The sequence below is a fragment of the Amblyomma maculatum genome, chromosome 2 (genome assembly GCF_055883805.1).
Source record: "Amblyomma maculatum isolate TAMU_Amacu chromosome 2, ASM5588380v1, whole genome shotgun sequence".
In the NCBI taxonomy this organism is placed as follows: Eukaryota; Metazoa; Arthropoda; class Arachnida; order Ixodida; family Ixodidae; genus Amblyomma; species Amblyomma maculatum.
Genome location: NC_139345.1, coordinates 1,174,278 through 1,191,504, shown reverse-complemented (window position 1 = coordinate 1,191,504; position 17,227 = coordinate 1,174,278). Strand labels below are relative to the sequence as shown.

Below are 17,227 nucleotides of genomic sequence, written 5' to 3'. Positions count from 1 at the left end.
CTCTGGTGTCGAAGCCTCAATCGTAGCCCTCCTACGTAACTATCTCCTTGATGGCTCCTGCTTTTTCAGTGTCAATGGACAAACTTCCTTCGTTTATCCTGCAACCAGTGGAGTTCCTCAAGGTTCTGTATTAGGTCCGCTTCTCTTCTCCGGTTTTATTAATAACGTTTCCTCCGTCATTAAGAACTCCTCGTTTCATCTTCATGCTGATGATATAGAATATTCAAAGCCATACATTCTTTTCAAGATTGCTTGTTGTTGCAATCGGACATATCTGCTTTTTCTGATTGGTGTGCGAAGAATCAACTTACCCTAAATTCTTCCAAAACTAGAGTTGTCTCATTTACTCATAAAACGCACAGCTTTCTCTACCATTATTCTTTGAATTCTGTGCTGTTGGACAGGGTTGATGAAATTAATGACCTTGGTGTACTTTTTGACCGCACCCTCAGCTTCTCGTATACTAAACGCATTGCTCAGCGGGCTTTGCGGACACTCGGATTCGTCTGCAGACTTTCGAGATAGTTCCGTACTCCACTTCCATTCCTAAAGCTGTACCTGTCCATATGCTTGCCGCTTTTGGAGTACGCGTCGGTTGTTTGGAGTGGCCCTTGTAAATCGAACTGGAACAAGGTTGACAGAGTGCAGCAAAAATTTGTACGGATATTTCGATATCGCTTTCCTTGCTCAACTTCCTCCTCTCGCTCCACCAAGAGTACCCCACTGAATCTTCCTTCTCTTAACTGCCGTCATGTCAGAGTAGATATACTTTTTCTATACAAGCTCCTTCATGGCCACATTATGTGCCCCCAGCTCTCACAGTACATTCTTCTGCGCGTTCCGCGAAAGAGTATGAGGGAATTCAGACCGTTTCAAGTTTCTCCATTTCTTCATTCCCATTCCCCTCTTGAGAGAATGGGAATAGGAATGCTTGACATCTTCACCTTGACACCTTCCAAAACTCGCTCTTTTCATTTATATTGGACGCTCGTAGCTTTGTACTCTAAACTGTATTTATCACATATAACTTCCACTTCCTAGCCTAAGTATTGTATTTAATTTACTTCACGTTATGCTTTTTCCCCTGTTCAGTGCTGTTTAAAGTATCTTGTACTGCTTTTTATCTGTTTCTTATTTATATTTTAACTTTAAACTTTATACTCGAATCTTAATGGTCCGCGTTCAATTCGTTTTCTTTGCTGCATTTTCCTGCATTTCTAACCTGTGTTTTAAGTACCACGCACTTGTTGCGCCTGGAATGGTTGTTTATTTTATGTGTATTTCTATATTACTATAATCAATGTCAGTTCTTTGTTGTTGTTTTTTCTCTCTATCTACCGTTTACCGTTGTATATAAGAGATGCTACTCATTGGTTTCCTTCTTTCCGTGACACTTTTCGTCTCAGTATCATTAATGTGTTATTTATTTATTCTTTTGTGTTCTCTCTGTGTGTGTAAAACTTGTTTGTGCATTTTCTTTTTTTATTTTTTTTAATTTGTGCTGCAGCACGAAGACCACATGAGTGTTCCTGCGCACATTAAATAAATATTGATTGATTGAATAATTGATTATTATTATTATAGTGAGTATAATTGAGCCACCTTTTTAATTATTGGCTCGGAACAAGTGCGAATACAGAAGTTGTAGATGGTCTTGAAGAACAGCTTGCTTAAGCGTTTGCGTCAATAAACTGCCGTAAACATTAAGTGGTTTCATTTGCTGGCCTCAAAAGATAATTCACACAATTATAAAAGCCTTCAATTGACAGCGGTGTTACACATCTAAGAGTGAAACCTCCTTTCTTCAAGAGCTTTCTAAGCGTGGATTTGGCCCAGTAGGTAGCCACGAGATAACTTTTAAGCCCAGTGAATAAACCGGCGTGTATTGTGGCTGTGTGCGAATACTGCAGAAAAACGTTTTTCAACACATCATGCAGCTTCTAATTCAGCACCCATTTCCTCGAGCCCGTATTTACAGAGGTTAACTAATTTGTACTAAAAATCTAAATAACTTTTGTGCGAACGGGAAATATGCACCAGACTCGGCCCCGTCGCTCTTAGTGTACTGGGCTGGCAAACTTCGTCTTTTTCCGAACGTTTGCTACAAGTTAACTGGGACATCTGACATAAAACGATTGCTGTATGCAACTGGAATTTCGTACGAGGGTGGTTGCCAGGGCTGAGCAGTGTGGTCTAGAATATGGTGCGTAATCGCGAACGGGGCATCCTCCCTATAAGACCGGATGAACTAATTATCCCTAGTACTAATCAAATTGTGCACATAACAGTCGGAATCTTCAAGGAGCGAAGCGAGTCGTTATTCCACTCCACGAAATGCTCTGTCTAGGAAGTGTTTATAATTTTTTTTTCCTTTACTCTGCGCCAAGCGTCATCTCTGTCTATTGCCAGCGCATAGGTTTAGAAAAAAGCTGTCGGCCTGATCGCTGAATGCGCCCTTTTCCTCCTGCTAGTTCTTTTAATTTCGCGGTCCTGAAAATGCCCCAAGTCACAGCTCCGGAGAACTCTGAGGCACCTTGCCGAGTCGAAGCAAAAGAGTGTGAAGTTTGACGCTTAGTGGTGACCGATTTACGTTCAGCGCTGCAAACGACACAGAGCCGGGATGTCAGTCACCGACAGCAAATATATTCACAGGGCTATTTCACATCGACAATCTAGCGCGAGCCATCAGATTCACGGAAGAGAAATAAAACTAACTTGATTCTCTATACCATGAGTAACAAAATACTAAGTAGTACACATTCCATTGGTGTGCATTCACCTTAGACGTAATGTAACACTAGCAATTACAATTTCAGGAGTCAGATGTGCGCTCTATCAAAGAATGTGTAGAAGACATACATGTGATTACAGCAGATATGGAAGGCAGAACGAACTCAAAGCGGACTGAAAAGCAAAACAGAAGCCAAGCTGCAGAAACGGAATACAGTGTCCAGAGGTGCCGCGACGGTTCAGTCACCGTGAGATGCGGCCCCCAAAATCCCCATTCCGGAACAGCAGGGGAAGATGCGGCGTCGGCGGCAACTAGAGGCAATGCCTGGCGCGGGTGCTACGTCCCGAATAGAGCACTGAAGCGGGTGATGGTCAGAACTCTTTTTTAGGCGTCCTAGGAGCCATCATTTACTTCTAGTGGCTCATCCTTTGTTCGCTAATTACTTCCCCTCCCCCCTTCCCTCAGCCCTCAAAGTTTGAACACATGCACAGCCCACATCGAGACCACATGACTGTTCGGTCGCAGTGGGGTAAACCTTACTATTAATAACGCCATCTGGTGGCTTTGGCTGTCATTGGGACAACGTTGTAACGGGAACGAGTAAACAAGAAAATGAAACAGGCTACTCATACGCAACTTTACTTTTGCACAGCTGTGGGTCACCTTGAAGACAAAGAAAGAGAAGTACATGAAAAACAGACTCCAAAAATACAGGGCGATCAATGTACATGCGTGTGCGCACGTCCAGGATGAACGGAAATTCTTCGAAAAGTCCATATTGTGTACCCTATACATTAGAAAACACGAGAAGCGTGGGTATCTTTAATCAAAGGAATCAAAGGAGACATTATGCCTCCATGAAAGCTAATAATTTTGTTGGAGCTAAACTCTCTAAAACTGATGCTGGCTGAGATAACTAGAGTACGGCGTTAGCGCTGCACTGAGAAAGGAAATTTCTTGTCGGAAGCCTGAGCGATGTGCGTCGGTCGAACACGCTTGCTTCTTCTGAACTGGAGATGTGAAAGACAGCGGGAGGATCATTAAGACAGGTTGTGGGTGATTAGAAAACACACCGCTGCTCTTAATGCTATTTCTGAAGTCCGCCTTCTTCTAGTCTTACATTACTCGTAAATGGGTTAGCGAGAATTCTTTCCGACGAAGATGCGTGGTCTTCGCCAGCAAAAATAATGCCGCTGAAGCGTCGCTCCCTCACTTATAATTTCGGTTCGTTAGGCTTTCGCGTTTTCATTTCACGAGGGAAGCTTAAAAGAGCTCTCGTGAGACGCCTTATCATGTCTTACATAGTTTTCGAACGAACTTGCTCTGTTAGCTTCCGGCATCTGCATTCAGAAATGAATGGTTCGTTTATGCATCAGACGGCTTTGCCCAAGTTGATTCTCTAGAGTAGCAGGCTTTATGTGTTTGCCAGACCTCCTTCTGTTTCCCCTTGCTAGAGTTTCACGAAAGAGTCGCGCTAATGCGGTTACTACTTCTTTCAGCTGCACTCTCTATATATTTGATCCTACGGCCTGCTGAAAAACAAAGTGGGATGAAGGTTTCGCTGGTATAGCGTTGAAAGTCACGTTATTGTTTTACGGCCTTCTGCAATTACCAATACACTGATAATTGAGCTGACCTTTTTGTATTGAAAGGAAGCATTAAGAGAAAATAATTGAAACATAGTTATTCAGGCATATCTGAAGCAGACTGTTTACGACCACAAGCAGGCTTTTTGCCAATTTTGAACCTCTAATGGCGAATTCGACTGGGAGAGCAGGCGCACTTGAGAGCACTTCAAAAGTGCTATCAGACAAGCGGGAGCCCACCAGTGGGAGAGCAGGAGTAGAGTCACTGACTTCCAATGGTGGAGGAGGAGGGCTTTTCCTCCGCTGAGGTCACCCGAGTACACTCCCGCCTGCTCCCCTGTCTAAAGCGAGTGTAGAGGAAGTCACATGGCATAAAGCGTCATATCCGCACGATCTTTTTTTTTTTTTTTTTTGATTCGGCAACGCTCAAAATGGCGGCTGCAAAGCGTCGGCGCACGGCGAGCGGAAAGCATTGCTCAGGTGCTGTATGCTTGTTTGAGAGTAGCTTCTGGTGTCGAAAGGGCCAAAGGAGGCAGGTCGCCGCGCTGCGAGAACAAAGGCATACAAAACAAGCGGTTCTTCACGGAGCGTTGGCCTCTCTTCGGGTTGCAACTGCCGCCACTGCGGGCAGGCGAAGAATGCCGGGGAGAGAAGTGCGGTTACATGGTCGTGGCGCGCTGCTCTCGAAACGAAGAGTGCGTTCCCATGGGAGGACAGTTACGCCCTCGCTCGGCGTACTCCTGTACTGCTCTGTACTGGTCGGCGCCTCTGCTCTCGCCCCCCTGCCTCTGCTATCGTCCTCTCGTCCTGCTCTCGTCCGCTGTCGTGTGTGGGTTGGTTGATCAAGTGTGTAATCTTAGCCTCGCTGACTGTTGGTTTCTGTAATGCATATATGTATATACATATATGCCTATACCTTTTTTTCGGCTTCTGTAGAACTGACCTGAGGATTCACCTCTCGACTAAGACATTTTAGCTATTCCGATCCTCCTATCCTTCAGGACAATGTTGTGATCGGACGAGCGGCGACAAAAGATCGAGATGGGAAGCAGGCGCCACTCACCCCTCTATTGTGATCGGGCGAGCTGCCCTCCCAAGCCAGAGCAGGGGAATCGTCTGGTGATGAGCGCCCAACCTCGGTGCCGGTGAGATGCTATGGCACCTGGCGCCGGCCGGCCGGAGGTAACAGTTCCTCACGCGGCGACAATTAAGGGTCCCGCCAGCAAGTAGAGGAACGGACAATGAAGTGGAAGCGACCAAATTCCGGTCCGTTCAATTTTCGAGCCTCGCTACGAAGAGCGGGCGTGCATTCTTTCCTTTCTTCCCGTGGTGAGCCACGGGGACAGCTTTCGGCTAAGTGGTCTCTCTGAATGCAGCCCGGCGACGACAGGACCGATGTCTGAGCCCAGGTGCGGAGACAAGCGGCTGACGCCATCCACGCCGTCTAGACGGCCACCTCCTCACCCTCAAGCCAGAACCTGTCAGAGAAGCGTGTCAGCAAACGCAAGCAGTGTTGGTGCGTGTGTGTGAGAGTGTGGGAAAGTGAGGAGACAGATACACTCCCTCATAAACTGGCCTGCCTTTCATCTAGGGACATAGGGAATTAGCCCTATAAAAGGGACAAGTCTGTGTCGTGGATCGGTAAAACGGAGACTGTTGCTCCAGTCAGTCTCCTACTAAAACGCTACCATGTAAATTTTGTACATAAAAGTTTTCCTATCTCACATCAAATTCCGGATTGCAGCCGCCTCGTCTTTGCTCCTGTCCCGATGAACCAACTGGGCCTTGAACAAGCAGCCTGGGTCCCGACAGCAAGCACCAAGGGATATGTCCTGAAACGAGTGTGCGATACTATTCACTACTCTATAATTAGATACGCTAGATTCCTTTCTAGAATAAGAATGCATTGCTTTAATTTCCTAAATTTCGGTTAAAATTTTAATCTAACAGACTATCTAACCAGTTGACTGCTTGTCTGTGTATATCTTATCTGCGATGCACACTGGCGAATCCCTTCACCATGAGTATGTGCTATTTGCAACTGAAGCTCATATCACTATCATCATCGATGCCGATCCATTAACTGGAAAAGAAATAGCCATCGCCAGAATCCGACGAAAAAAAAACCAGGAGGCGCAAATGGACCTGCATGTGATAAAGGCGGTAACACGGAACCATGAGCTTTAAAACAACAACAAAAATGAGGCCGTTCCGCAGCGACGTCGCCATATACATGTAGTCAAACACCGCCCGCGAACTCGCGAAAAAAATGTCTTGTTGTTGCGCAATATAAATGTTTGAACGGGCTAGAAACAGTTGATCGCACTGACGACTGCCTGGCTATTTTACAGACCACTGGAAGCAAATGTATGTATGTATGTATGTATGTATGTATGTATGTATGTATGTATGTATGTATGTATGTATGTATGTATGTATGTATGTATGTATGTATGTATGTATGTATGTATGTATGTATGTATGTATGTATGTATGTATGTATGTATGTATGTATGTATGTATGTATGTATGTATGTATGTATGTATGTATGTATGTATGTATGTATGTATGTATGTATGTATGTATGTATGTATGTATTATGGGGGTGTTACTCCCGCAAGAATGCGCCACGAGGGGACTAGACGCTACAGTCGCCTTCTAGCCCCGACGTGCAGCCCTAGCAGACAGAGCTGTGACCCCCAACCCGCGGTGCGAGAAGTCGCTACTGCGGCGGGTTCGAGCCAGAGGGGACAGACACCGAGTTCCGTACTCGAACAGTTTATTGTGCTCGAGTACACGGCAAAGGAAAACACACTAAAGAACAACCGCCGTGTAGCGAGCGAAAGCCGCGTACGGGGGTGAAATAGAACCACCTAAGGGAGAAGCACGCACGTGGAGTGAGAGGTACTGCTCACCTGCGTGCGGCTTCGTGCTCACGGCCCGCGGCAGTCAGTGCGCGCTGGACCGGGAGCAGAGGGTGAAGGCGGCGGTCTCCCGACGGGAATGCTGAACCGTGCGCGTGCACGCCCAACCGTCAAAAGACGCCGAGGGAGCTGCGGAGGAGGCTTCCTGGGTATCCAGTAGGAAAGAAGGAAACCCGTGCGGTGTCGCCGCGGGAGCCTGGGAGGATGGGAGGGTGGTCAGTGTGCCCTCTCCTCGCGGTCCTCCCCAAGAGCGCACGTAATCACGCGTGGTAACTACGCGCGGCCCTTTATAATGGGGGCAGGGGATTATGAATCCCCACATCCCCCCCTCCTTAAAACCGCCGTATCACCTTTTCCGAAGTGGGGGGGTCTGTTGGTTCTTAATCTCCCATCAACTCCGCGAAATCTATCAGCGGGTCCGCCGATGATGTCGTCGAGGACGATGACGGGGTCCATTCTGGAGCACTCGGGGACAGTCGGGACCGACCCGGCCGCGCGGGGGAAAGGCCACCAGGAACGTCGCTGCAGGCAGGCTCCTCCGCTGCTCCGGTGACGCTCAACTGGCTCGGCCCCGGCAGCGGTGACGCCGATGCCCCAGGACCGGTGCGAGCGATCGCCAGCAACCACTGCGCGTACGCCGGGTCCTCGGCGAGCCGACGCATCATCTCCGCCGCCGCGGGGCCGAGTTGCGACGCGAATGACGGCGGCGCAGCAGGCTCCGCCAGGTTCCTCTCGTCACAGCCGCGGTGAAGTCTGGAGCCACGGTGACTTGCGCGGGACAACACCAGGCCTCCGCATACACAAAACACGGAGCCGGGCGCCGGAGGCAGAGAGGTGCCGTTAGCGCGGCGATCTTCATCTTCCACGGTCCGGCCCTGGAACATGCTCAGCAGCCTGTGGTCGCTTTTGCTGCGGGGCGCTCGTACTTGCACTCTCCAGGGCCGGTCCGAGAAATAACTCACCGGCGCCTCCGTGCCCCTCTGGTGTGTCCAGGTTGCAACCGAGCGGGTCTCCGGCGCGGCGACCGCTGTCGCAGTACCGGAGCGGCCCGAGCGTCCCCCAGCATTAAGGGTAGTCGTTCCCGGGCGGGCGTTCTTCTTCGGGGGGACTCCCAGTGTTCCGTGGTCCGGATAATAGCGCCTCTTTGCAGCGGGTCCCGTACTGGCCGGGCGGTGGTAATCATTGCGTCCCTGCCCCTTATGGCCGATGGAATTGGGCTTTTGGGCCTGCATCTTTTCGGGGTTTGCGTCGAGCAGTTAAAATTTGCCTCTGCTTTGCCCAACGGTCTCGTGACAAGTGCGCTGTCCGCGGGGCTTGCTTCGCGCGCTTTTCCCTCTCCGCCAGGCACACCCTCTCCCTCATCCCGGCGCTCTCCGCTGTCCGCGTAACGAAAACATTGGAAAAGGAGTGCTGACCTTGGGGTTTGCGTCGACTTGCACAGCGGGGCACCAGCGCTGCCGCCCGCGAGGCCACAGCCACGAGACTCGAACGGCGCCATGGCGGCCCCTTTCTGCAGCAGCCCTCGTCATGGTAGTCGCAGGAGCCCGTTCCAAGAACTCTGGCTCGCCTGCTCCGCGGTCGACCGGAAGCCCTCTTTCTTCGTGGCCTGCTCGTCGGTGACAGCTCGCTCCGGGTTCGGGAATGTGGTCCCTCCTTGGATGGTTTGCTTCTCGATGCTGCAACGGTCGTCGTGGCCTCTGCCGGCTCCCCTCTTTGCTGGCTGCAATGCTATGTTTTCCCTAGTTACATTTTTTTCCTTTTTCTCTCTCTCTTCTCTTTTTTTTTTTGAACCAACCCCCACTCGGACTTTTCCAAAGAGAAAGCGCGTGCTTGCTCTGGATGCAAAATGTACTGAATATCGACAGGACGTCTCGTTCGTGTTCAGCACGAGAAATTACTCCCTGCGCGTTGGTCAGAGTTACGTCTGCCGTGGGCGCAAGTTGTAACGAGGCGCGATGTTCAAACGACGACATCGGCCTCCCGGTACAGCTGCCTGCTGGCGAGGGAGTGCGTCCTCCTCGGGCCACTCATTCCCTCTGTCAACGTAGGGTTTGAGATCACAGACATGCACCGGTCCGCCGGTCGGTCTTAACTTCAAGTCCGCCAGCCTGTACACGAGCGAAGAGACCTTCTGCCAAACTCGGTACGGTCCTGACCATTTCGGCGCCAGAGAAGCGGAGAACTTCTTACTGGCGTCGCTCAGGACATGACTGCGCCTCAACACGAGATCACCCGGTTTGTAGTGAATTTCTCGGTGAGAGCGGTCATACTGCGCTTTCTGCTCTGCGCTAGCAGTGCTCAGATTCCGTCGTGCTTTGTCCAAAGCCTCCGTCATCTTCGCGCGCAGCCCGGTCGCGTAGTCGGCGCGTGCCGATCTGGCGTTCGGGTTGTTGCTGCGAACCTGCAGAGTACGGTCTACGGGGTTCAACAGCTCCCTGCCGAGGTTGAGGGCGGCAGGTGTGTACCCAGTTGAGCGATTCACGGTTGATCTGAGAGCAAACCCAATCTCGGGGAGACGGGTATCCCAGTCACTGTGCGTCTCCGCAAATGCAACTAGCATGTGCTTGATGTTGCGGTTCACGCGTTCCGTGGGATTCGCCTGGGCGTGGTACGTGGTTGTTCTCTTGTGCTTAATGCCGAGGGCAACACAGGAGTCCACGAACAGCTCAGCAGTGAAGTACGACGCATTGTCCGTTATCAACTGCTCGGGGTAGCCAAACCGTGTAAACACCTCAACCAGCTTCCCCATGATTACGCGTGCCGTCAGCTTTCTCAGTGGGAAAAGCTCCACCCATTTGCTGAAATGGTCTGTGACAACGAGCAGAAAGTAGTTCCCGCTCGGGGTCCTGGGATAGGGTCCCATGACGTCACAAGCCGCAATCTGCCAGGGAGCCTGGCTATTGATCGGCTGCATAAGCCCAGGTGTGCGTCCACCACGTGGCTTAACCCTTTGGCACACGTCGCACGAGCGGGTGTAGCGAATCACCTCCCGCTTCATGCCAGGCCAGGTAGCGAAGCGACACAACTTAAGAAAAGTCTTAGGGCCGCTCGCATGCCCAGCGATGCACGTGTCATGAAAGTAGCGTAACAACGCCTTTCTCAGCGTGCGTGGAATCACCACCTTGAAGGACTCGTGTGTATCCTTCTCGGAGGGGAAGTATCTCAGCAGGACGCCGTCAGAGTCAAGCAGATAGGAATCCATTGCGCTCACAGCATTACCAGCTGTGTTCGAGCGCCCCGCACGGGCAGCAATACCAGCTGCCTCCATGTGCGCCGCGGCCGCGCCGCCCGGCTCCCTGAGCCCGTCAAACACTTTCTGACAAAATGGATCCTCTCGCTGAGCCTCTAATAGCTCCCTTCTGCTGAACGCGCTCCCCACCGAACTGACGCAGTCCAAGTGGTTAACGCTTTCGCCCAGGGAAGGCGGGTCGGCCGCGCTTCCCTCGGGGCTATGACCGAGCGTAGCTGCAGTCGCGCTGCTCCGACTGAGGGGCGTCGCGGAGGGGGTAGCAGGGGTACTGCCCCCGCCGCCAACGGGTGCGCGCGAAAGCGCGTCTGCTACCACGTTGTTCTTACCTCTCCTGTAGCGAACGGTAAAGTCGTAACGCTGGAGAAGTAGCGCCCATCGCGCTAGGCGCCCGCTCGGCTCGCCTAGGCGTCTCAGCCATGTGAGTGCCATGTGATCAGTCTCAATCACGAAAGCGACTCCATCGACGTAGTAGTCGAACTTCCGCAGAGCGAAGATAATCGCGAGACATTCCTTCTCTGTCACGGAATAGTTCTTCTCTGCGGGAGTTAATGAGCGGCTGGCGAACGCCACCGGCCTCAGGCTACCTTCGTGCTCCTGAAGCAGAACTGCTCCTAAGCCCAAGTCACATGCATCCGTGTGGATCACAAATTCCCTGTTCAGGTCAGGCAGCCTCAGTTCTGTGGTTTCCGCGAGCGCATTAGTGAGGTCTCGCAGTGCAGCCTCTTGCTCGGGATCCCAATGCCACTTAACACCTTTCCTTAACAAAGTCGTTAAGGGGGCTTGCAGAGCGGCGCAATCTGGGATAAACTGGCGATAAAAGTTCACCATCCCCAGAAAGCGTGTCAGTCCGCCTACATCTGTCGGCGAGGGGAACTTCCGAATCGCCTGGAGTTTATCCCCGCACGGCAGAAGGCGTCCATTGTCTAGCGTGAACCCTAACAAGGTTATTCGGGTCGCCGCTATCTGAGTCTTATTTGGGTTCAAAGTGATTCCCGCAGACCTCAGTCTTTCCAGCACGTCCTTGAGATGGCGTAAGTGCTCATCAAAGGTTGCCGAATACATCACAATGTCATCTAGGTAGGCAAGAGCGTAGTGCCACCTTGCATCACCTAGGACACGGTCCATAAGATGCTGGTACGTCGCCGGAGCTCCAACCAGGCCAAATGGCATTCGGGTAAACTGGAAAAGACCCCTGTGACAGGTGAATGCAGTCTTCTCTCTGTCACCGGGATCCATCTCCACCTGAAAGTATCCTCTACTGGCATCGAGCGTAGTAAAGTACTTCGCTCCGCCAACATTGGACACGATCGAGGGAATACTCGGAAGTGGATAGGCATCCTTCCGCGTCACCTCGTTCAGGCGGCGATAGTCCACACAAAGGCGGGTAGTTCCGTCCTTTTTGGGCACCAGCACCACTGGAAAACCCCAGGGGCTGTTTGAACGTTCCACGACGCCTGTATCGACAAGTTCATCCAGAGCGTCATCAAGCGCTTTCCTCTTAGCCAAGCTGACTGGCCGGGGATTGCACTTCCAAGGAACGGCGTCGCCTGTCTCAATTTTGTGCCTTACTAGCGTAGTACAGCCAGGCCGCTCAGTGAATACTGCATCGTACTCGTTCAAGAGCTGAGACAAGCGCGCTTTTTCCTCCCTTGACAAACTGCTCAAGTTGTTCAGCAGAGGGGGGGGGGGAGGCCTGCCTTCCTCCGCGGCGCAAAGTGCAACCACAAAAGGGGCAGGGGGTCGCGCGGGAGGGGAGTCAGTCCCCTCCGCGCCTTTTCTCTCGGCGCGGTTGACCGGCGAATTTGTCTGCCAGGCCGAAGGCGTTTCGAGAAGCTTTTTCGGGCGCTTGTTGCGTACGTCTGCGCGTAGCATCTGATAGCAAGGGTACTTCTGATGCTTTTTGAGGTTGAACGAAAGGTTTCAGGGTGCCACATGCTCGCTCCCTATATCCTCCGTTGCAGACGTCAATAACAATGCCCGTCTTAGGGAGGAAGTCTCTACCAAGAATGATTGGGACCGACAGGCCGGGGAGGTGGGTGAGGCGCTGGCGCCTGACTCGTTTCTCCCATCGCACCACAAGCCGCGCGGCACCGCTCGCGTGCGCCGTGCCACTGGCTAGTCGGAAGGCGAGGTTGCTCTCTCGCAATCGGATCCCACTCCGACGGAGATGTTCGCATACCTCGTCGCCAAACAACGAAGCGGACGCTCCTGTGTCTAGCAAAGCCATGAACTTACGCCGGACGACAGTAAGCTCAATAAGTGGCACTGGCGTGTCGCTGGGGGGACCAAAACGACAAGCCAACGGGGCCAGGAGTTCGTGTGACTCACTGAGCACCGCTGTTGACGCGGCCGGCTGTGCAGTCGTGCTCAGCGGCGGCTCCGCTCGTTTCCCGAAAGCGCGTGCTCTCGGGCAGCGGGGCGCCTGCATTCCCTGGCGTAGTGCCCTGGTTGGTTGCACCGGTAGCAGAGGGCAGTCGGCCGTTGTCGGGCGGGGCTGCTGTCGCCGCGCGCCGATTGACCGTACCTCTCTGCAGGGTTTACCGTTGCAGGTGCGCGTTGCACTTGCGTCCTCGTGTCGGGATGCCGACCACGATTCTGCGTGTCTTGGCCGGGCGTAGCGTGTGCTGTACGCATGGCATAAGTGTACGGGTCGAGAGCTCGGTCAGACAGGTGCCAACCGTTTCTCATTTGTCCGTCACTCAATGCAACCATTTCGGCTCCCCGGGAACGAGGTCGAAAAGTGCCTCCGTTCCAGGCGCATCGCGGCTCAAGTGCGTGCGACGCCGGCGGGAGTGGTCGATAGGTGCGCGAAGCGAGAATGTCCGCCTGTATGCGCTTGGCTGCCGAGGCGAGCTCGTCCAAATCTCTGAACTGAGCTCCTCGCAGGTAGGCTGCGAAGGTAGGGTGAGCTTGTCGCGTAACACGCTCTACCTTCTCGCCGTTCGGAGCCGAGGGGTATGCGAGACGATACAACTCATCCATCGCCCTCACGTACTCGAGCAAGGACTCGTCCGGGTGCTGAGTACGTAGCTCCAGCTCGCGCCGCAGACGCCGTTCGTAATCTGCGGGCAAGAATTCCTCGCGAAACCGCGTTCGGAACTCATCCAGCGTGCTTGACCGGTGGCCAGTGAGGCGGAACCAGCGGGCAGCCTGATCGGTCATTGAGACTGGCCCGACGCGTCTCAGAATCTCGCCATCGGGTAGCCCTGTCGCCTGCTGGTAAGTCAGCATGCGGTCCAGGTACTCGTTGGCACTGACACGATCATGATAACCGCTATAACTGGGCAAAACCACCTCTAACCTCGGTCTCGCAGCTGGCGCGGATGTGTGCAGAGTCGTCTGCACGACACCCGTGAGGCTTTCTATGAGGCGCAAAGCGTCGCGCAGCATAGCCTCTTGGGGATTGGTCTGGCCAGAGAAATCTGGCTGAACGACCGGCTGGGATGTGCAGGGTAGCACTCCATACCTCGCGGCGTAGCGCTTGGCGAAAAGTGCCCTGCGTCGCCGCGTGTCTGAGTGAGTGCGTCGCGTGAAGCACAGCTCGGCTCAAACGATATGAGGTCACTGGGGCTAGCGTCGCTAGCGTCAGCCTCTGTGAATGGACCGGCTGTAGCAGATACAGCCGCGCCAATAGGTTGCCGTTAGGAAGCCATATCGGAAAGCATTAGCAGCGACTGAAAGTCAGGCATGCTCGCTTCCATGGCCTGTCTGTGTCGAAAACCCGATGCACAGACATTCGGTTTGTCACACCTCTGGCCCCACGTTCGGGCGCCAAGATGTGGGGGTGTTACTCCCGCAAGAATGCGCCACGAGGGGAATAGACGCTACAGTCACCTTCTAGCCCCGACGTGCAGCCCTAGCAGACAGAGCTGTGACCCGCAACCCGCGGTGCGAGAAGTCGCTACTGCGGCGGGTTCGAGCCAGAGGGGACAGACACCGAGTTCGTACTCGAACAGTTTATTGTGCTCGAGTACACGGCAAAGGAAAACACACTAAAGAACAACCGCCGTGTAGCGAGCGAAAGCCGCGTACGGGGGTGAAATAGAACCACCTAAGGGAGAAGCACGCACGAGGAGTGAGAGGTACTGCTCACCTGCGTGCGGCTTCGTGCTCACGGCCCGCGGCAGTCAGTGCGCGCTGGACCGGGAGCAGAGGGTGAAGGCGGCGGTCTCCCGACGGGAATGCTGAACCGTGCGCACGCCGAGGGAGCTGCGACAGACGCGCATCTCACCTCGGCTCGGGGAGAGGAGGCTTCCTGGGTATCCGGTAGGAAAGAAGGAAACCCGTGCGGTGTCGCCGCGGGAGCCTGGGAGGATGGGAGGGTGGTCAGTGTGCCCTCTCCTCGCGGTCCTCCCCAAGAGCGCATGTAATCACGCGTGGTAACTACGCGCGGCCCTTTATAATGGGGGCAGGGGATTATGAATCCCCACAGTATGTATGTATGTATGTATGTACAGTTGAATCCCGCTATAACGAAATTCATGGTGCACGAAAAAAAATTCGTTCTCGCGGAACTTCGTTATCGCAAAAATTTGACGTGAAACGCAGAAAGAATTGCCCAAGCAGCAGCAAAGGCGTTTAATGCCAAAAATCTGTAAGCTTGGTTTGCTTACCCTTCACGGCGAGCAACGCCGTCACGCGATTTTCGCACTCGGTCAGCAAACCCATTGCAACATCGTCGTCTCGGACAGCAACGAAATTCCTGATGACATCAAAAGCGTCCATCACCTGTACGGCAGTTGCCGCAGCCGGCGCTTCCTGTACGTCGTCGTCTTCTTCATCGGAAGAGTCCTTACCATTCCGGGCAGCTTTTATGATCTGCTCATCACTCACATCTTCGTGAACAACAACACAAGCGTCAGCGCCGATGTATTCGTCGAGCTCGAGATTAGGCGGCACGGTTCCTATTTCTCCCAGCGTTTTCCAGGCGGCCGCGATCCCCGGAGCCGGTGACGCCTCTTCGTCGTCGTCTGTAACGCCTGGTGTTAGGCCAGCAGAGTGTACGGGTCGACCTTCGGCAAATCCGGCGTGCCTGAAACAGTTCACAATTACTGAGCGCCCCAGTGTGCTCCAGGCAGCAGACATAATCTGCAGTGCCACGTACAAGTCCACCTTCGTGTCTCGGCCGGTTTCAGTGTTAAAAAGCAGCCGCTGAATTAACCTCCCGCGGTAAGCGCGCTTCAGGCTAAGAATCACGCCCTGATCGAGAGGCTGTAAGACAGACGTGCAATTGGGAGGGAAAAACCTCAGCTCCGTGTTAGTGAGCTTGACTTCGTCGGAGTGATGCGCTGAACAATTGTCCAAAAGCAAGCAAACTTTACGGCCCTGCCGCTTCATGTCGCGGTCGAATGCCATCATCCACTCGGTGAAAATAGCGCGGGTCATCCATGACTTGTTGTTCGCCTTGTACTGCACAGGTAGGCTACGAGTTCTCTTAAAACAGCGCGGCTTGGCACTTTTGCCTATGACTAACGGCGGACGCTTGTCCGAGCCATCCATGTTTGTGCAAAGCAGCACTGTGATGCGTTTTTTGCTTTGTTTGCCGCTGTGACAGCGCTGCCCCTTGAAGTCGAGCGTCCTAGCCGGCAACATCTCGTAGAATAGCCCGGTCTCGTCGGCGTTGTAAATGTCTGCAGGCGCGAAGTTGCTTAAAATTCCGGCCATGTTACTCGCCTTCCAAGCAGCTGCTCCGTCCACGTCTGCTGACATTGACTCGCCGCACAACACTTTTCCAACGATGTTATGGCGGGCCTTGAAACGGTTTAGCCAGCCAATGCTGGCTTTAAAATCATCAATGCCAAGTAGGCATGCATAGTTCAAGGCTTTCTGCTGGACGATGCTTCCGGACAGGGGGACGTTGCTGGCTCGTGCTTCCACAAACCACGCATGCACTGCTTTGTCCAACTCTTCATGGAGGAGCCGCGTCACCTTTTTGTGCTTCGAGGATGTGCCTGAAGCAAGTGCCATTCTCACGCTGTCCTTATTGCCTAGAATCGTTGACAGCGAACTTGCAGAAATTCCGAAGTCTTCAGCAATTGCCGCTTTCTTCCTTCCGCTTTCTGCTTGGGCGATTATTTGAGCTTTTTGCTCAAGGGAAAGAGTTTTGCGTTTTTTCACTTGCGTTGCCATCGTGTCCTGCGGATGAAAACTCGTCGTTGTCGAAGAGAAAGGCAGCGAGTGAACAACGCGACCACGACACAAAGCCAAAATGGCGGAACTGCAATCACGTGATTTCATGCTTAATGTGGCTTTGGATTTGACTTGGACTTCTCGCCAATAAAACTAGTTTCGGTTTCGATTTTGAACGCGAAAATTTCTTTGAAGCGGAAACGCTCTGCAAAAATGGTTCGTTGTGCAGAGAAATTTAGGCCATTAATTCTTATAGGATACTCGCGGGGAATAAAAAATTATTCGTTGTCGCGGAAATTTCGTTGTGGCGGTATTCGTTGTGGCGGTATTCGTTGTGGCGGGATTCAACTGTATGTATGTATGTATGTATGTATGTATGTATGTATGTATGTATGTATGTATGTATGTATGTATGTATGTATGTATGTATGTATGTATGTATGTATGTATGTATGTATGTATGTATGTATGTATGTATGTATGTATGTATGTATGTATGTATGTATGTATGTATGTATGTATGTATGTATGTATGTATGTAGTATGTACGTACGTACGTACGTACGTATGTATGTATGTATGTATGTATGTATGTATGTATGTATG

At 52.3% G+C, this 17,227-nt stretch overlaps 1 pseudogene; it reads right to left on the bottom strand.

Moving 5' to 3' along the window:
- Positions 1 to 12,859: 12,859 nt before the first annotated feature.
- Positions 12,860 to 14,718, bottom strand: LOC146197805 (uncharacterized; annotated as a pseudogene).
- Positions 14,719 to 17,227: the final 2,509 nt, after the last annotated feature.